We start from the raw sequence: 21,285 nt of genomic DNA, 5'->3' as shown, positions 1-21,285 counted from the left end.
TCCTGGGCTTTTTTGGGTTGGTAGGCTATTTATTACTGCCTCAATTTCAGAACTCATTAATGGTCCGTTCAGAGATTCAATTTCTTCCTGGTTCAGTTTTGGGAAGGTCTGTGTGTCCAGGAATTTATCTGTTTCTTCTAGATTTTCTAGTTTATGTGCACAGAGATATTTATAATATTCTCTGATAGTTTTTGTATTTCAGTGGGATCAGTGGTAATATTCCCCTTATTATTTCTGATTGTGCTTATTTGAATCTTCTCTCTTTTCTACTTTATTAGTCTAGCTAGTGGTCTTATTTTATTAATTTTTTTTAAAAAACCACCTCCTAGATTTGTTGACCTTTTGAATTTTTTTTGTGTGTGTGTGTCTCGACCTCCTTCAATTCAGCCCTGATTTTGGTTACTTCTTGTCTTCTTCTAGCTTTGGGATTTGTTTGCTCTTGTTTTTCTAGTTCTTTAGAATTATGGAACGTGGACATTTTAATGAATTTCTTATTGCTATGAAGATGATGAACACTTAGAGACAATTACATCAATACAATTAAAACTGATTCCACAGAATGCTTATAAATGCAAACATTTTCCTCCAAAGAAACATGTTTCTCACAGATTTAAGTAACAAATGATTTATATAGGCTTCTCCAGATTCCAAAATATGTACAGATTTTTTTACTCTACAGAAACTGATGAGCAGTAGTTGAAAAAGAGAGTTGCTTTGTCTAACATGGCTCTTATGAAATTCCGTATCAATACACATTTTTCAGTAACCACACATTTTCCTTTTATTATTAAATGAAATTCTGGACACATCAGCATGCAGGACAAAACCATTCCCATTTCCAAACACTATTTCAAACGAGAACATGAGCGGCTGACAGAATGACTTAATTTTAGCCATACCCACGTGCACACACACACAGGAGCACGCACACACACAGGCACATGTCAGGGACCCCGAACAGAGGGACCCCGAACGGTGGGACCTGCTGAAGCCGTGACAGAAGAATATAAATTGCGAAGACTTCATGGATAATTGTTAGTTCTCCAAATTAGTACTTTTGTAATTTCTTATGCCTGTCTTTACTGCAATCTCAAAACATAAATCGTAAAGAGTTCATGGATATTTATCACTTCCCCAGTCAATACTCTTACAATTTCCTATGCCTGTCTTTACTTTAATCTCTTAATCCCATCATCTTTGTAAGCTGAGGATGTATGTTGCCTCAGGACCCTGTGATGATTGTGTTGACTGCACAAATTGTTCATAAAGCATGTGTTTTTGAACAATATGAAAGCTGGGCACCTTGAAAAAAGAACAGGATAACAGAGATGTTGAGGGAACAAGGGAGATAACCATTGGGTCTGACTGGCTGGGAGCCAGGCAGAACAGAGCCATATTTCTCTTATTGCCAAAAATGGGTAAGAGAAATATCACTGAATTCTTTTTTTTTTTTTTTTTTTTTTTTTTTTTTTTTTTTTTTTGAGACAGAGTCTTGCTCTGTCACCCAGGCTGGAGTGCAGTGGTGCAATCTTGGCTCACTGCAAGCTCTGCCTCCTGGGTTTCTGCCATTCTCCTGCCTCAGCCTCTCCGAGTAGCTGGGACTACCGGCGCCCGCCACCACGCCCGGCTATTTTTTTTTTTTTTTGTATTTTTAGTAGAGACGGGGTTTCACTGTGGTCTCGATCTCCTGACCTCGTGATCCGCCCGCCTCGGCCTCCCAAAGTGCTGGGATTACAAGCGTGAGCCACTGTGCCCGGCCAATATCACTGAATTCTTTCCCCAGCAAGGAATATTAATAATTAACAGCCCTGGGAAAAGAATGCATTCCCAGGAGGAGGCCTCTAAAACAGCCGCTGTAGGGGTGTCTGCCTTATGCAGTTGCAGATAAGGGATGAAATACGCCCTGGCCTCCTTCAGCACCCCCAGGCTTGCTAGAATTAGGAAATTCCAGCCTGGCAAATTCTAGTCAGACTGGTTTTCTGCTCTTGAACCCTGTTAAGATGTTTATCAATGACAATACATGCACAGTGGGACATGGAACTTCATTAGTAATTCTAGTTTCATCCTGACCTTGTGATCTCACCCTGACCTTCTGCCTTGTGATCTTTTATTGCCCTTGAAGCATGTGATCTCTGTGACCCACACCCTATTCGTACACTCCCTCCCCTTTGAAAATCACTAATAAAAACTTGCTGGTTTTATGGCTCAGGGGGCATCATGGAACCTGCTGACATGTGATGTCTCCCCCGGACACCCAGCTTTAAAATTTCTCTCTTTTGTACTCTATCCCTTTATTTCTAAGACTGGCCGACACTTAGGGAAAATAGAAAATAACCTACATTGAAATATTGGGGGCTGATTCCCCCGATACACATGCAAACACTTGCACCATCCCCAGTCTTCTCTGTGACTTTTGACTAACATGGTCGCAGCAGCAGTCAATGAGATCATGTTAGAAGACGACACACAAGTTAACAGTAAGGTGTCCCCGCTCCTGAGAACTCTGCCTGAGCACTGGCAGGGCTGCGTTCCCGTGGATGTGAGTGAGGAACCCAGTGTCTGAGGTCTCTCTGGTTTACCAGAGAATGTGAGCAGCTGTGGCAATGACGGTCACCAGTGTGCCTAAAACCCAGTGGCCACCATGAGTATATATATTTTTTCTTCATTTCAAATTTTAATCAAAACTTGTATATAAGATTACTTTATTACTGCATCTCCTTTTCTTCCTTGTATTTGCCCTTCTCCTTTCCTACTTGGTGAGATTTGGCTTTCTGTTCAAGGATCTTTTTGTGGTCTTTGTCCAGTTTTAGCCTAGTGATAACCACCTTACTGGGGTGAATATCTACATGGACAGTTGTGCCATTAGCCTTTTCCTGCGGCACCCATTCAATGTAGATGACATATTTCTTCCTGTAAACCTGTACTACTGTACCAATTTGCTGACCTTTACAGTGTCCTCATACAATCTGAACTTCATTATCCTTTTGGTTAGGCATGGATTGAACATTGATATGGGCATTTAGTGCTATAAACTTCCCTATTAACATGGCCTTAGCTATGTCCCAGAGATTCTGGTACATTGTATCTTTGTTCTCATTAGTTTCAAAGAACTTCTTGCCAAATTAAAAATTTTCGAAGCTTTAAAAAAATCTAGACCAAAGTGGGAGCAGCCAAAATGAAGTTCAATCCTTTTGTGACTTCTGACCAAAGCAACAACCACAAAAGACATTTCAGTGCACCTTCCCACATTCCCAGGAAGATTTACCTTGAGGGTAAATGTTAAGTAAATAGACATGTGAGAAATGTTGTGACAGAGTAATTCAGGGTGCTATGGGACCATAACACAAAGAGAAACATAGCCTAGATTGGCATGATTGGATAGGGATGCTTAGGTTGAGATCTGAATGATGGGTAGCAATTGGCTAAGAGAAGAGACCAGCTAAGAATGTTCCAGACAGAGGGAATAGAATGGGTGAAGGCCCAAAGTGAACATGATATGTTCATGGAGAAAGAAAATTCAGTGTAACTGGCAGGCTCAGGATATGAGGAGAGAGGTAGGTGAGGCTGGAGAGGTAGGCAGGTCCAGATAATATAAGGCTTTGATGATCACATTAAGCTCATGCTAAGATTTTGGACTTATTATTAGTATTTTTTAGCCACAGAAAATGCTCAGAGTGTGTACTTTTCCTATGGGCTGCTGGGTAACAGAACTGGATTTTCTTTCTAGTCTTTAGATAGACAGAGAGTCATTTTGGCAAGGGCTTTTGGAGCTTATCCATACCCTCATCTTCTCTCCTGTTACAGGAATAGGAGACTGTTTCACTTCCCTATCCCTTTGCAGGTAGCTGGGGCCAGGTGACTACATCTGGCCAATGGGTCATTAGTAGAAGTAACGTGTTATTTTGAGGTTGACTCATTGAATTGCTAGTGTGAGACCCTCCAGCATTCTTTTGGCCTGTTGTGTCAGCCTGTGAGGCTGCATGTTTTAGATGTTGCATCTAGAGGTTGGTAGAGGCACCAAGAATCTGGATTGCAGAGAGCTGCTACATGGAAGAGTTGCTCCAAAGTCTCCTGGGCCCACAGCAAACTTTGAGTTAGCCTTTGTTCTGTTAAGCTCTTACTATTTTGGTGGTGTTCCTGCGTAGCTTGGCTTTTTTTCTGATTAATTCAGTCATCTAATACAGTAGCTTCTTATAACCAGAATGAAACTGGGGAATAGTTTAAACATAGAGAATATTGGACACCCACTTGCCTTGTTCTGATATGGGCCTCAGGTAGAGCCAGGGGACTTATTGATATGTTTTATATGGAGGAAGTACTGATTCTACCAGTCTGTCTTAGCCAGGATTACAATAACAGGGCATGTGAGTTGAATTGTGCTGGCCTGCCCCGGGTACATCATATGTTACTTAAAAAACCCATTTTAATAATGCCAGTTGTTGTCTTGGGGATCCTAAGACATTCTTTGAGAAAACAGTATATTTTAGGAATGTCAGCAAAACCAAGCTTCAATAAAGCACTTTTGTTTTATGTAGCCTTCAAATAGAGGAACTCGATGCAGGGATGGAGGTATTTTTAATTAAGAGAGGAGCTACATGATTTATAGTGTGGCGGGTCTGATCCACACAGTTCATTTATAACTTAGGTAAATATATACCATTTATTTTCTACAATAAATATATTTTATGCTATACAATGTTCTACTTGCTTCTGTTTTGAAGATTACATTCAACCTAGTTTACACAGGAACTTTTTATTCAATGTTGAATGAATATCCTAGGAAGGAGTTGAGAGCTCTTGAAAAGGTTGGTAAGTGATTTGCTTTTTCTTAGCAAATACAGCAATAGGTATAACTGGTTTAAACTTAGATCCTTTTATACATGTATATAATTTTGTTTTAAATTAAAAATTTATAAAGAGTTTTTGGCCATTGGTCATTCTCTGAGTTTCTTACGCTCCTGAGGATCCTGGAATATAAATATTTCCCCCAGACTTTCTCGTATCTTACTGAGCATCCTACAGCTTAAAAGAATTTAAGTACTCATGTATTCTTATTCCTGAGATTTATATAGAGTCTTTTGAGTTTAACCAATGCATTGTCACACTGTCATGGGAAAAGTGAGACTGGGGAAATCAGTGAAGACCACTTTGCCAGTTAGAGCTAATACTGCAGCCTGTCTACCTTACAGGTTATTGTAGAGCAGAAGTACATTACTTCAGAAAAGATGATAATATATAGTATATTTATACTATATTTATAATACAGTTCAAAAAGTCCGTTGAATACATTTAGGACTTCAATGGATTTCTGATGCAGTATGGGGCAGAGTTCTGTTGTAAAACACTAAACAAAAACAAGCAAGGGGGCCAGGCGTGGTGGCTCACGCCTGTAATCCCAGCACTTTGGGAGGCTGAGGTGGGCGGATCATGAGGTCAGGAGATAGAGACCATCCTGGCTAATGCGGTGAAACCCCGTCTGTACTAAAAATACAAAAAATTAGCCGGGCGTGGCAGTGGGCGCCTGTAGTCCCAGCTACTTGGGAGACTGAGGCAGGAGAATGGCGTGAACCTGGGAGGGGGAGCTTGCAGTGAGCCATGATCGCACCACTGCACTCCAGCCTGGGAGAGAGAGGGAGACTCTGTCTAAAAATAATAATAATAATAAAAACAAGCAAGGAAGCAAGGGAAACTTAAAGTGAAGATGTGGAGATTTTTCACTGCTCACCTTTGTTCAGACCTGTGTTGGGGAGACTACTTTGTCAGTTAAGATAGGCTAGGTTGTGGTACAATAACAAACGATCCTAAAATCTCAGAGGCTTAATACAACACAGGTTTATTTATCACTCACTGTATATGTCCTAGTTTTGCCTGGTCCTATGGTTACATTGCCTATTTGATCCAAATTTTTTATATTCATTGGTTGTTCATAGTATCTTCTTATGATGTTAATGTTTGTAAGATTTGTGGTGGTCTTTTTCATGCATGATACTAATAATTTGTGCCTTTTCTTTTTTTCTTGATCATTCTTGCTAGGGGTTTATACACTTTATTAGCTTTTTCAGAGGACTAGCTTTTGGCTTTGTTGGTTTTCTTTCTACTGAATGTTTATTTTGCACTTTGTTGATTTTTGTTCTTATCATTATTTTATTTCTTATATTTGATTTGGGTTTAATGTGCTTTTGTTTTTCAAGCTTTTTGAGATGGGTACTGTATTAGTTTGTTTTCACACTACGGATAAAGACATACCTGAGATTGGGCAATTTATAAAAGAAAGAAGTTTAATGGACTCACAGTTCCCTATGGCTGAGGAGGCCTCACAATCATGGTGGAAGGTAAAAGGCATGTCTCACATGGTGGCAGACAAGAGGAGAGAGAGAGAATCAAGTGAAAGGGGTTTCCCTTATAAAACAATCTCATGAGACTTGTATTCACTACTGCAAGAACAGTATGGGGGAAACTGCCCCCATGATTCAATTGCCTCCCACTTGGTCCCTCCCACAACACGAGGGAATTATGGGAGCTATAATTCAAGATGAGATTTGGGTGGGGACACAGCCAAACCATATTAGATACTTAGATTATTGATCTTCTTTCTCCTTTTCTACATATTTCAAGCTCTGTTTTCTTCTAAGTTCTGCTTTAGCTGCATTCCATGAATTGGAAAATCACTGCCTTAGACTCACTCCCAAGGTTACACCTTAGGCCAGTGATCCTCAACTAGGAGTGATTTTGTCCCCTTCCCCTGCCAGGAACATTTGGCAATATCTGGAGGCATTTTTGGTTGTCACACTTGAAAGAAGGGAGCTACTGGCATCTGGTGAGTAGAGGCTAGGTGTGCTGCTCTAAATTCTATAATGCACAGGACAACTCTTTACAAAAAAGAATTATCTGGCCCCAAATGTCAATGTTGCTGAAGTTGAGAAGCCTTGTGGGCTAGACCTACATTGCCAGTAGTTGCACACCCCCTTGCCATAGTGCCCTTCACATGACTTCTTCCTCGTTCTTTCAAATTCCAGAGATGCTGTCCCTGATAACCCTGTACACATAACTCTGCCTAAAATAAAATGATTTCTTTCTGCCTGCCTTCTTCCAATAGAATAGAAGCTTTGTGAATGCAGGGCTTTGTCTATTTCATTTACTTTCCTTTCCTAGTATGTAGAACAATGTTGAATGAGTTAATACTTACTGCATGATTGAGTGCATTGTTGCATGGGAAAGACTGTCTCATTCCCAGTGTATGGAACTGAAAATACAGTGGTAAATAAGGCAGAGGTAGTGTAAGGGTAAATACAAAAAGAAAAAGTTTTCCCTGGTGCCAGAAGGGAAAGAGACTCACTCACCAATTTCCTTAGAACATTTACTTTAAATAAAAATTATATTTGTGAGTTCTCTTTCTGATTCTTTGAGATATCCATAAGCATTTTTAAAAGCTAAATAAGATGTCTGCCAGTTTTACAACCCAGGGATCTTTTCCTCAAGGACTTGGGAGCTATCTCATTGAAATGGAATCATTCAAGGAGATAGTGCCCCTGTCTCCCAGACTCTGGGAAAGGGTAGGAACCTAACTTCAGTAGTGGCCCTGACTCCAAGTTACTAACCTACTTCCAGTCACAAGTATGCAAAAAACTTATTTTTCCTCTGGATAAAGTCAATTAGCAAATATCGTGGCTACACCAATTATCAGGTGGATTTAGGAGGAACTACGTATAACAAATGTTGCTGTCAAGTCCTCTTACTTGAATACTAGTTATTGTTTATCTTGAGTACATGTGCGGAATGGGTTTCATCTGCTTGGCTGTATAAATGGATGAGATTTCTTTCTGTTTTTGCAATTTCTTTAGTTTACCTGTGATGCACAACACATTCTGGTTTAATGATTATTCAATAATATAATGGCTCTCTTTTTCTTCTACTTTTGTGGAGAGGTTTTTCTGGGTGGGCAGGAGATTATATTACATTTCCCCAAGAGTAGTTATTGCCATACCAGGAAGGTGGGTTATTAATTTAAAAGATGCTCCACTGCATCCTTTCTTTTGAAAACTAACACCCTCCTTATATTTTCTTTATCTCTCCCTTGGTAGCTGTTTTTGGAGCATCTGTACTGCTGAGTCTTAGGGGGACTCTAACTTTCATCAGTTTCTTCCCCTTCCACACCATCCAGGAACTCTTTCACACGGTATGTAAAGTGCTATGTAACTTTAGCTTCCAGGAAGGGAACACGCAACAATTAATACGTGGATGGACTCTCCTTTTGGTCCTTCAGTGGTTTTATTTTAGGCCTCTTCTTTGTGGGAGTGGGTACAGAAATCAGAGGGATTTAAATTTTTTTTTCAGCTATGTGGTCCTCACTGGTTGGTACTGTGGTCTAACATTCCACAGTGGGGTATGCAGGTATTTTCCCTACAACTTGCTCTGATCTGAAGACTTGTGTCTCTTTTCTGGATAGCATATGTATTTCTGTTGATGTTCAGTAAAAGCAACTCTTTTACTGAAGAGCTTGCTTAAGTGTCCTAAAGCAGTGCAGAGTTGAGGGTGGGGATGAGCGAAACATCAGTGGTGACTTTGAGCTAACTCCCTCACAGTGGGTGGGGAGGGGTGGATCAGGCTTCATTTTAGGTCCTCAGGAAGGTGAGCCACATGGATAAACTTCTTCCAGTCCCACCCATTCCCTCTCATCAGCCCTCTCCTTAAATCCTCCCTACCCAAAGTCCCTGGCCCTGCCCTCAGGGTCACTCTTGCCTTTCCTTAGGGGTAATGAAATGACAGGCTCAGACCATTTGTAGGACTTACCACTCTGCTGCCTCAGGCACCAGTGGGATCGCACTGAGTCTTCCTCCATCTGGTGGCCCACTGACTCCCTTTGTCAGGGGTGCCCCAGGAATGGTAGTCGCTTTCACTTCAGTTGGTTCTCTGTCTGTTGATGACCAAGACTCTCTCCTTAACCAAACTTCAGCTATGCTTCTCCAAGTCCTCTTTTTGATTAGGCCTCACTCTTGGGCTCTGTCCTTGGTCCATTCAGTCCATCTTTCAAGAATCCTGCTGTGTTTAGTGAAAATTCTTTACCCTTGCTATCTGATCAGATTCCTCATTCCCCAGCCTCAATGTCTGATCATCCTGGCCTGCCTTCAGCAAGTCTTATCAAATCAGTTTAGCCAGAATCCTATTTATCTTTGAGGATTTTCTCTTAATAATTTTCTATCTACTGACCCCCAGCCTGATTTTTGGCTGTAAATCTCCACTCATTGTTGTCTTCAGAATTGAGCCAAGGTCTATCTATACTGAGGTCTCTGTTTCTCTATTGCAATGGTTACAGAATAAAATTAACTTCCTGGTTTTTCTTTGGCATTGCTTATGCCAAAGCCAGTTTTTCTGTTAAAACACTTGATGGCAAACACACTTTTCCACTGGACTAATTAATGTTTTCCAGAAAACTTCTTGGTCTGCCCTGTGGGAGGTATGTGTATTATTTCTCTTATTCTTTGACCCTATTCCTTGTGAAACAGCAAAAAGACAAAAATCTTGGTTTTGTTATGCTATGGGCATGTTTTCCTCTGTTCTTTTATTACAAAGGGCCTCTGCATTAATTGGAGATTACCTCTGCCTAGCTTTTCAATCTACATTCAAATAGTATGTTTACTTCTGATCCCCCAAATTCTCCTGTGGCAGATATGATTGAAATTTCAGTAATACCACTATGTAAATATTCAGTATTGAAACATAGACTTGCAGATATAACAGGGAAGAACTGTTTCACTGAGAGAAGTTGCACGAACTCTTTGAGGAGAGATCTTCTGTAGATGCCATTTGCCAATGGAAATACTTCAGTGATTGTAGAGTCCTGTCTAATTGAACATTGGAAGTTTGTATAAAACTTCTAAAATTATTTTTATGCTGAATATAAAAAGTAATTTGATATCTGCTTTATTCCCTCTTGTCCTCTCGTAATGAACTTGGTCTCCAGATATTGAAGTTGGAGGTGTTTTCTTAGGTTTATTAAAATGTCAGTACAGACTAAAATATGGAAGACACTAAATGTAAGCATGATACAGAATGTATGTCTGAAAGTGAGACTGATGCAAGTTTTGAATCCCTGGGATTTATGGTGCAACCTTGCCATTTGCTGAACTTTGGACCAACGGAGAAGGAAGCCAAATGATATTGCTAAAGCTCTTAGTATTCTAAGGTACCATGCTAGTTGTTTACCCATATATCATCCCTTTACATTTTATTACCAACCATACAAAGTATGTTTTATTGTCTCATTGTTTGCAAATGAGGAGAGCCAAACTTAGAGAGTTTAATAGGTTTTCGCAAGGTCTCCTATATTCAGGTGCAGAGTTGGAATCTAAGATTCTTGACTTTAAAGCTCTTACACTTTCCCCCATGCCATACTGCCAACTTCAAGAGCCAAAAATTCTGCAGGTGCTATTTACTGCTGTACAATAGTGCACTACAATGTTACTTCAGCACAGTAGGATTGTGGCCTTGCTTTGTATGGTCTCATGCTGGTATTCTATATTCCTTTGATGGGAGAGATCATGACTTATTTAGCTTTGCCTTACCAGCACTTAGCACAGGGAGTGAAATTTAGGAAAAACTCAATAAAGGGCTGTTAAAATGGATGAATAAATCAGATATAGCCATCGCCTTTTAATTCCTAGAACCTATAGGATCGCTTAAAGTTCTTTTTCTCCTTGTCCACTTTAATATTCATAAAGTTGCCAGATATTGTCATTTTACTTCAATAATGTCTCTAACACCTGTCTGTTCCTTTTTATTTCCATTGTCAGTACTTCTTTTCCAGTTAGCTTCAGCTAGTGTCTTCACTACTTTCATTCACTTTCCATTTCATTCCACCTTATCTATCCATTTATTCATCTGTCCGTCCATCCATCCATCCATCCATCCATCCATCCATCCATCCATCCTTTTATTCCTTCAACAAACATTTTGTGAGTGCTTATTAAGTACCTGTAAAACATGTTATCAGAATACAGTGTGTAAGTTCCTTAAGAAAAGATTGTTTAGAGTTCCATGAGAGTATGAAAAAGGGTTACTCTTATCAAATTTGGGGAGGGATATTCAGAGAAGCCTTCTTGGAGGAAGTATAATCTGAGCCAGATCTTGAAGAATCAGTTGATTCTTCTTAGGAAGGCAAAGGGGATAGAGAAGGGAAAAATAATACTCCTACTGTCTCTCCCTTGCTGCATCACCTTTCCGATTTCTATTTTTCTCCATGTTCCTTGAGTGCGCATTGGGCTGTCTCCTGCCTCAGTCTTTGCACTTGTTTTCCCCTCTGTTTATAATGGTTTCGCAGATATCTGCATGGCAAACTCTTTCATTTCCTTCAGGACTTACATGTCACCTTTTGAGAAATGGCTTGTCTGACTATCCTATTTGTAGTTGCAATGACTCCTTTCCCTGACAGAACTCCCCATCCCCTGCTTTTGCCTAGCAAATATCATCTTCTATCATACTATATATTTATTTACTTCATTTACTCCCCTATTTTTGATTACCTGCTGTCTTCACTACCTACATGAGTGCTGGCACATAGAAATTTCAGTAGTTATTGATCATATGAATGAATGAAAGATTGGGATATAGGAATGCAAAGGCAAGGATGTGAGAAATTTTAAGGAAATGTAAAACTAATTCGGCCTGATTCCTTCTGAGATCCCTTATTGCACCACCACAGAGTATTGTGGCACCTTCTTCCTTAGACTCTTGCTGAGTGCTGACTCTACTAAGGGGAAAGAAGCATGTTTTGTTGATGGTGGTAATGACTAACTTTCCTTTTCCCTTCCAGATAATGTTGCTTTGTGCCTTCACCACTACCAAACGATCACTTCTAGATTTCTCAGAAGGGCTTTTCTCTTTGGCCAAGACACAAGGCTCTTCTGCAGAGCTATGGAACTCCCGTTTATCATCACATTATAGATATTAGGAGTGGAGGAGAGGAAAGTTGGAATTTTTGGTTAATGGCTTCAGCTGCCTTAGTGTGTAGGAGGTTAGGTCATCTGTTAAGAGGGAGGAGGCAGGATGAAATTTGGAAACTTTACTGACGGGATTAGGACAGGCAATTGATAAGAGAAAACAGAGTTGTTGAACAGAATGAAGTGTTTGAGAAATGGATAACATGTCCATAAGATGGTTGCATTTTTTTTTTTGCATAATGCATCATTAGTGTTGTGGTTTTGTTAAAAAGGAAGAATGAAAATTTATTTCCACTGTTGGGAAAATAGCAAGCAAGATGTAATAACACGCTGTGATTTGCTTATGGGGAATCCTTGTTATCCTCAAATTATGTGAGCTGCTTAACCTGGGAACATCCACTGGGCAGGCTAATCATCAACATATATAAAATAATCAGACATTCAGCAGGTATATGGGGAAGGGGTAGCCCTAGAGGAACACTGGGCCTTCCAGAAGCAGATTTCATGGTTATTTCCTAGTCCCAGAGAGATTAACGATTAACCCTGAGGCTATGATTTACCAAGGATTCCTTGTGGGATCTGTGCCCATTACTGGTCAAAGCCTCTTGGAGGGACATCCAAGCTCATAAGATCATACAAGTCCCCTCCCCTCTGGCAGTAGGAGAGGCTGTTGGCAACCAAATGCCCTTGCTCTTACCTTTATCAGATCACCCTGAAGTTAGCAGAAAGTCCAACACTGTGCTATGACCATACCCTAGAGAAGCAGAATAGAAACAGAAGGAATCAAATAAGGGGAGGAGCAGGAATCTAGAGGGTACTTGGAGCCATTGAGACTTCCAGAAGGGATGAAAAGCTATCTTCAGGATGCTGGACTTGGGGTCTGGGACAGGGATTTTAGGGTAGGAAATGGTAAGGTTGCTTCTGCAATGCAGCACAGAGCAATCTTTCACCAGAATGGAAAAATCAGAGCCCATACCAACAGAAAAGGAAGGAAAACAACATTTATGGGGCACTGACTTCATCTGGTATTTGTCTAAAGCTTATTGCATATCACTAACATATGTTACTTATATCTCATAGCAGTTCTGTGAAAGTATTGTAATGTCTCCTGTCTGCAAGTGACAACATTGAGGCCTAGAAGTGCTCAGGAACTTTCTTAGGGGCACAAGCTAATAAGTGGCCAAGCTGAGATTTAATTATGTCTCCTGATTCCACATCCAGAATTCTTATTAGCTCATCCCACTTGGGGAGGAGGTTGTGGCAGCCAAGCCACTGGGTGACCAGGCCTTAGTCATATTCTGGCAAGGGGGCCTGTGCTATATACAGTTGTTAAGTGTCTGTTGACTAATGAATACAAAGACCTGATGTCTCTTTTCAAATTTTGGAGTTACACAAATTATTCTGAGCTTCCTCTGTCTTCTTTCATAGCTCATTGGCTCATGGTTTGATCTTCTACACTGCTGAGGGCTCTGTTTTTCCCAAGCAGATAAGAAGGAAAGGTATTTCTTCTGTTTGCCAAGTGTATTATTCTGTTCTCATGCTGCTATGAAGAAATACCTGAGACTGGGTAATTTACAAAGAAAGAGGCTTAATTGAATCACAGTACAGCATGGCTGGGGAGGCCACAGGAAACTTACAATCATGGCAGAAGGGGAAGCAGACATGTCCTTCTTCACATGGCAGCAGCAAGGAGAAGTGAAGAGTTAAGTCAGGGAAAAGCCCCTTATAAAAACATCAGATCTCGTGAGAACTCACTCACTATCACGAGAACAGCATGGAGGTAGCTGCCCTCATGATTTAATTACCTCCCATCAAGTTCCTCCCATGACTTATGGGGATTATGGGAACTAAAAGTCAAGATGAGATTAGGGTGAAGACACAGCCAAACCATATCACCAAGACTGCAGCACTCACAGACAGGGCATCTTATTGCTAGTAAACCTGGAGAATGGACAAAGAAGGAAAGGGAGAGGGAAAGCCTACCCATCTATTTTATCTCTTCCCCCTCATTCCTATTCTAAAACCTCTTTATCACTCTCAGGCCATGGCTGGGGAGAGAGACCTCCAGGGAAACCAAAGCATTCACCCATGTCTGCTTCCTTGTTTGTTACCTGAAGAATATCTAGATTTCTTGAGGTCTGCCAATCTCTCCTTTTCTCCTTAAAAATCTATCTGCCCAGGGAACTGGTTGGGGATATAGGCTTCTAAAAACAAACTTCCTCACCCATTAAATTGCTTAACCTTTTTTTAGAGGGTCAGGCTCATCATCTCAAATGGCGCATCCTTTTTTTTTAAAATTTTATTATTATTATACTTTAAGTTTTAGGGTACAGGTGCACAATGTGCAGGTTTGTTACATATGTATACATGTGCCATGTTGGTGGGCTGCACCCATTAACTCGTCATTTAGCATTAGGTATATCTCCTAATGCTATTCCTCCCCGCTCCCCCACCCCACAATAGTCCCCGGAGTGTGATGTTCCCCTTCCTGTGTCCATGTGTTCTCATTGTTCTATTCTCACCTATGAGTGAGAACATGCAGTGTTTGGTTTTTTGTCCTTGTGATAGTTTACTGAGCATGATGATTTCCAGTTTCACCCATGCCCCTACAAAGGACATGAACTCATCATTTTTTATGGCTGCATAGTATTCCATGGTGTATATGTGCCACATTTTCTTAATCCAGTCTATCGTTGTTGGACATTTGGGTTGGTTCCAAGTCTTTGCTATTGTGAATAGTGCCACAATAAACATACGTGTGCATGTGTCTTTATAGCAGCATGATTTATAGTCCTTTGGGTATATACCCAGTAATGGGATGGCTGGGTCAAATGGTATTTCTAGTTCTAGATCCCTGAGGAATTGCCACATTGACTTCCACAATGGTTGAACTAGTTTACAGTCCCACCAACAGTGTAAAAGTGTTCCTATTTCTCCACATCCTCTCTAGCACCTGTTGTTTCCTGACTTTTTAATGACTGCCATTCTAACCGGTGTGAGATGGTATCTCATTGTGGTTTTAATTTGCATTTCTCTGATGGCCAGTGATGATGAGCATTTTTTCATGTGTTTTTTGGCTGCATAAATGTCTTCTTTTGAGAAGTGTCTGTTCATATCCTTCACCCACTTTTTGATGGGGTTGTTTGTTTTTTTCTTGTAAATTTGAGTTCATTGTAGATTCTGGATATTAGCCCTTTGTCAGGTGAGTAGGTTGCAAAAATTTTCTCCCATTCTGTAGGTTGCTTGTTCACTCTGATGGTAGTTTCTTTTGCTGTGCAGAAGCTCTTTAGTTTAATGAGATCCCATTTGTCAATTTTGGCTTTTGTTGCCATTGCTTTTGATGTTTTAGACATGAAGTCCTTGCCCATGCCTATGTTCTGAATGGTAATGTCTAGGTTTTCTTCTAGGGTTTTTATGGTTTTAGGTCTAACATGTAAGTCTTTAATCCATCTTGAATTAATTTTTGCATAAGGTGTAAGGAAGGGATCCAGTTTCAGCTTTCTACATATGGCTAGCCAGTTTTCCCAGCACCATTTATTAAATAGGGAATCCTTTCCCCATTGCTTGTTTTTGTCAGGTTTGTCAAAGATCAGATAGTTGTAGATATGTGGCATTATTTCTGAGGGCTCTGTTCTGTACCATTGATCTATGTCTCTGTTTTGATACCAGTATCATGCTGTTTTTGTTACTGTAGCCTTGTAGTATAGCTTGAAGTCAGGTAGCATGATGCCTCCAGCTTTGTTCTTTTGGCTTAGGATTGACTTGGCGATGCGGGCTCTTTTTTAGTTCCATATGAGCTTTAAACTAGTTTTTTCCAATTCTGTGAAGAAAGTCATTGGTAGCTTGATGGTGATGGCATTGATTCTATAAATTACCTTGGGCAGGATGGCCATTTTCATGATATTGATTCTTCCAACCCATGAGCATGGAATGTTCTTCCATTTGTTTGTGTCTTCTTTTATTTCATTGAGCAGTGGTTTATAGTTCTCCTTGAAGAGGTCCTTCACATCCCTTGTAAGTTGGATTCCTAGGTATTTTATTCTCTTTGAAGCAATTGTGAATGGGAGTTCACTCAGGATTTGGCTCTCTTTTTGTCTGTTATTGGTGTATAGGAATGCTTGTGATTTTTGTACATTGATTTTGTATCCTGAGAGTTTGCTGAAGTTGCTTATCAGCTTAAGGAGATTTTGGGCTGAGACAATGGGGTTTTCTAGATATAAAATCATGTCATCTGCAAACAGGGACAATTTGACTTCTTGTTTTCCTAATTGAATACCCTTTATTTCCTTCTCCTGCCTAATTTCCCTGGCCAGAACTTCCAGCACTGTGTTGAATAGGAGTGGTGAGAGAGGGCATCCCTGTCTTGTGCCAGTTTTCAAAGGGAGTGTTTCCAGCTTTTGCCCATTCAGTATGATATTGGCTGTGGGTTTGTCATAGATAGCTCTTATTATTTTGAGATATGTCCCATCAATACCTAATTTATTGAGAGTTTTTAGCATGAAGGTTGTTGAATTTTGTCAAAGGCCTTTTCTGCATCTTTTGAGATAATCATGTGATTTTTGTCTTTGGTTCTGTTTATATGCTGGATTACATTTATTGATTTGCGTATGTTGAACCAGCCTTGCATCCCAGGGATGAAGCCCACTTGATCATGGTGGATAAGCTTTTTGATGTGCTGCTGGATTCGGTTTGCCAGTATTTTATTGAGGATTTTTGCATCAATGTTCATCAAGGATATTGGTCTAAAATTCTCTTTTTTGGTTGTGTCTCTGCCTGGCTTTGGTATCAGGATGATGCTGGCCTCATAAAATGAGTTAGGGAGGATTCCCTCTTTTTCTATTGGTTAGAATAGTTTCAGAAGGAATGGTACCAGTTCCTCCTTGTACCTCTGGTAGAATTCGGCTGTGAATCCATCAGGTCCTGGACTCTTTTTGGTTGGTAAGCTATTGATTATTGCCACAATTTCAGAGCCTATTATTGGTGTATTCAGAGACTCAGCTTCTTCCTGGTTTAGTCTTGGGAGGGTGTATTTGTCAAGGAATTTATCCATTTCTTCTAGATTTTCCAGTTTATTTGCGTAGAGGTGTTTGTAGTATTCTCTGATGGTAGTTTGTATTTCTATGGGATCGGTGGTGATATCCCCTTTATGATTTTTTATTGCATCTATTTGATTCTTCTCTCTTTTCTTCTTTATTAGTCTTGTTAGTGGTCTATCAATTTTGTTGATCTTTACAAAAAACCAGCTCCTGGATTTATTAATTTTTTGAAGGGTTTTTTGTGTCTCTATTTCCTTCAGTTCTGCTCTGATCTTAGTTATTTCTTGCCTTCTGCTAGCTTTTGAATGTGTTTGCTCTTGCTTTTCTAGTTCTTTTAATTGTGATGTTAGGGTGTCTATTTTGGATCTTTCCTGCTTTCTTTGTGGGCATTTAGTGCTATAAATTTCCTTCTACACACTGCTTTGAATGTGTCCCAGAGATTCTGGTATGTTGTGTCTTTGTTCTCGTTGGTTTCAAAGAACATCTTTATTTCTGCCTTCATTTCATTATGTACCCAGTAGTCATTCAGGAGCAGGTTGTTCAGTTTCCATGTAGTTGAGTGGTTTTGAGTGAGTTTCTTCATCCTGAGTTCTAGTTTGATTGCACTGTGGTCTGAGAGACAGTTTGTTGTAATTTCTGTCCTTTTACATTTGCTGAGGAGAGCTTTACTTCCAACTATGTGGTCAATTTTGGAATACGTGTGGTGTGGTGCTGAAAAGAATGTATATTCTGTTGATTTGGGGTGGAGAGTTCTGTAGATGTGTATTAGGTCTGCTTGGTGCAGAGCTGAGTTCAATTCCTGGATATCTTTGTTAACTTTCTGTCTCGTTGATCTGTCTAATGTTGACAGTAAGGTGTTAAAGTCTCCCATTATTATTGTGTGGGAGTCTAAGTCTCTTTGTAGGTCACTCAGGACTTGCTTTGTGATTCTGGGTGCTCCTGTATTGGGTGCATATATATTTAGGATAGTTAGCTCTTCTTGTTGAATTGATCCCTTTACCATTATGTAATGGCCTTCTTTGTCTCTTTTGATCTTTGTTCGTTTAAAGTCTGTTTTATCAGAGACTAGGATTGCAACTGCTGTCTTTTTTTGTTTTCCATTTGCTTGGTATATCTTCCTCCATCCTTTTATTTTGAGCCTATGTGTGTCTCTGCACGTGAGATGGGTTTCCTGAATACAGCACACTGATGGGTCTTGACTCTTTATCCAATTTGCCAGTCTGTGTTCTTTTAATTGCAGCATTTAGTCCATTTACATTTAAAGTTAATATTGTTATGTGAGAATTTGATCCTGTGATTATGATGTTAGCTTGTTATTTTGCTCGTTAGTTGATGCAGTTTCTTCCTAGCCTTGATGGTCTTTAGAATTTGGCATGTTTTTGCAGAGTCTGGTACCGGTTGTTCCTTCCCATGTGTAGTGCTTCCTTGAGGAGCTCTTTTCGGGCAGGCCTGGTGGTGACAAAATCTCTCAGCATTTGCTTGTCTGTAAAGTATTTTATTTCTCCTTCATTTATGAAGCTTAGTTTGGTTGGATGTGAAATTCTGTGTTGAAAATTCTTTTCTTTAAGAATGTTGAATATTGGCCCCCCTCTCTTCTGGCTTGTAGAGTTTCTGCTGAGAGATCCGCTGTTAGTCTGATGGGCTTCCCTTTGTGGGTAACCCAACCTTTCTCTCTGGCTGCCCTTAACGTTTTTTCCTTCATTTCAACTTTGGTGAATCTGACAATTATGTGTCTTGGAGTTGTTCTTCTCGAGGAGTATCTTTGTGGCATTCTCTGTATTTCCTGAATTTGAATGTTGGCCTGCCTTGCTAGATTGGGGAAGTTCTGATGGATAATGTCCTGCAGAGTGTTTTCCAACTTGGTTCCATTCTCCCTGTCACTTTCAGGTACACCAATCAGACGTAGATTTGGTCTTTTCACATAGTCTCATATTTCTTGGAGGCTTTGTTCATTTCTTTTCATTCTTTTTTCTCTAAAGTTCCCTTCTCGCTTCATTTCATTCATTTCATCTTCCATCACTGATACCCTTTCTTCCAGTTGATCGCATTGGCTCCTGAAGCTTCTGCATTCTTCACGTAGTTCTGGAGCCTTGGCTTTCAGCTCCATCAGCTCCTTTAAGCACTTCTCTGTATTGGTTATTCTAGTTATACATTCATCTAAATTTTTTTCAAAGTTTTTAACTTCTTTGCCTTTGGTTTGAATTTCCTCCTGTAGCTCGGGGTAGTTTGATCATCTGAAGCCTTCTTCTCTCAACTCGTCAAAGTCATTCTCTGTCCAGCTTTGTTCCATTGCTGGTGAGGAACTGTGTTCCTTTGGAGGAGGAGAGGCTCTCTGATTTTTAGAATTTTCAGTTTTTCTGCTCCATTTTTTCCCCATCTTTGTGATTTTATCTACTTTTGGTCTTTGATGATGGTGATGTACAGATAGGTTTTTGGTGTGGATGTCCTTTCTGTTAGTTTTCCTTCTAACAGACAGGACCCTCAGCTGCAGGTCTGTTGGAGTTTGCTAGAGGTCCACTGCAGACTCTGTTTGCCTGGGTCTCAGCAGCGGAGGCTGCAGAACAGCGGATTTTCGTGAGCCATGAATGCTGCTGCCTGATTGTTCCTCTGGAAGTTTTGTCTCAGAGGAGTACCTGGCCGTGTGAGGTGTCAGTCTGCCCCTACTTGAGGGTGCCTCCCAGTTAGGCTGCTCAGGGGTCAGGGGTCAGGGACCCACTTGAGGAGGCAGTCTGCCCGTTCTCAGATCTCCAGGTGCATGCTGGGAGAACCACTACTCTCTTCAAAGCTGTCAGACAGGGACATTTAAGTCTGCAGAGGTTACTGCTGTCTCTTTGTTTGTCTGTGCCCTTCCCCCAGAGATCTCGGCCATCCTTAGTGCTGCTTCCTGCATTTCACTCCTGCTATACAATTTCTCTTTCCCTACTGTAGTAGTCAGGGTTCTCCAGAGAAACAGAACTAATAGTGTGTGTGTGTGTGTGTGTGTGTGTGTGTGTGTGTTTAAAGAGATTAGATACATAAGGAATTGGCTCACACAATTATGGAGGCTGACAAGTCCCAATGCCTACAGTTGGCATGCTGGAGATCCTGGGAAAGCTGATGGTGTAGTCCCATTCCTGAGGATACTAGGCTCGAGACCTGGGAAAAAGTGATGTTTCAGTTCAAATCCAAAGACAGGAAAAAACATGTCTCATTTCAAAGACAGTCAGACAGAAGGAATTCCCTTTTACTTGCAGGAGATTTAAACTTTTTGTCTATTCAGGTCTTCAACTGTTAGATTGGAGCCCACTCACATCATAGTAAAGGGAGGACAACCTTTACTATGTCTACTAATGCAAATATTTTGTCTCATCCAGAAACACCTGTACAGACACACCCAGAATAATATTTGAGCAAATATCCAGGCGCACCTTTGCCTAGTCAAGATGACACATTAAGCTATCACAAGTCTACCCCTGATTAACTTGGCACCTATCTACATCTCCTTAAAACTTATTTAATGTCTGAATAAAGACATAAACAAAATCATATTTTTCCCTAACACGATACAACTATCCTATGTACAACAAAAAGCACACTAACCATTTCCCAGGAAAAGCAGGTAAGATTCCTGTGTGATGTTTATTCTTTTCCTTGATTCCCATAGATTAACTACTATGTTGTAAAATTAACAATACTTAAATACTATGATACAAAGTTACTATACCTTATGTTGCATGAGAAGAGAATAAGAGAGGGAAGAAAATATTTTATATATATATAAATTTTACTATGCATACAATCATATTCATAACAAAATAAGGATGAAATATGTCAATTACAGTACTGAATTCTGTAACATCACATTGTAAGAGCTGGTATTTGTAATTACCTCTTTCACTACCCATTCAGAATTCCCTTTGCCTTTAGCTGTTTTTTTTTATTTTTATTTTTTTTGAGACAGGGTCTCCTTCTGTTACCCAGGCTGGAGTGCAGTGGCATAATCACAGCTCACTGCAGCCTCTAGCTCCTAGGCTCAAGTGAACCTCCCAACTTAGCCTCCTGATTAGGTGGAACTACAAGCATGCATCACCATGCCCAGATAATTTAAAAAAGTTTTTTTGTAGAGATGAGGTCTCACTATGTTGCCCACGCTGGTCTCAAACTCTTAGGCTCAAGTGATCCTCCTGAAGTGTTGGGATTACAGGTGTGAGCCACTGCACCCTGCCTGATTGTGGTTCTTTATCTAATGAGTTGATCCAAACCATCATTCCTGAGGGGTCTGGGTCATTGGTAGTCCTGCGTGGATTATGTTGTTGTAGTTTTCCACTGACCTT

At 40.3% G+C, this 21,285-nt stretch overlaps 1 protein-coding gene across 7 annotated transcripts in view; it reads left to right on the top strand.

Annotated features, from left to right (window-relative positions):
- The window catches only part of TNFSF4 (TNF superfamily member 4), a 307,507-nt gene that overhangs the window by 110,090 nt on the left and 176,132 nt on the right, over positions 1–21,285 (top strand). Inside the window, exon 1 of one of the 7 annotated variants that reach the window (XM_063627397.1) lies at positions 8,087–8,176. The exons of the other annotated variants lie outside the window; for them this stretch is intronic. The gene's annotated coding sequence lies outside the window, so the exon portion shown is untranslated. Of the gene's footprint in view, positions 1–8,086; positions 8,177–21,285 lie in introns of those variants that run through there. 7 annotated transcript variants of the gene reach the window in all.

The sequence above is a fragment of the Symphalangus syndactylus genome, chromosome 12 (assembly GCF_028878055.3).
Source record: "Symphalangus syndactylus isolate Jambi chromosome 12, NHGRI_mSymSyn1-v2.1_pri, whole genome shotgun sequence".
Lineage (NCBI taxonomy): Eukaryota > Metazoa > Chordata > Mammalia > Primates > Hylobatidae > Symphalangus > Symphalangus syndactylus.
This window is presented reverse-complemented; position numbering and strand designations above follow the sequence as displayed.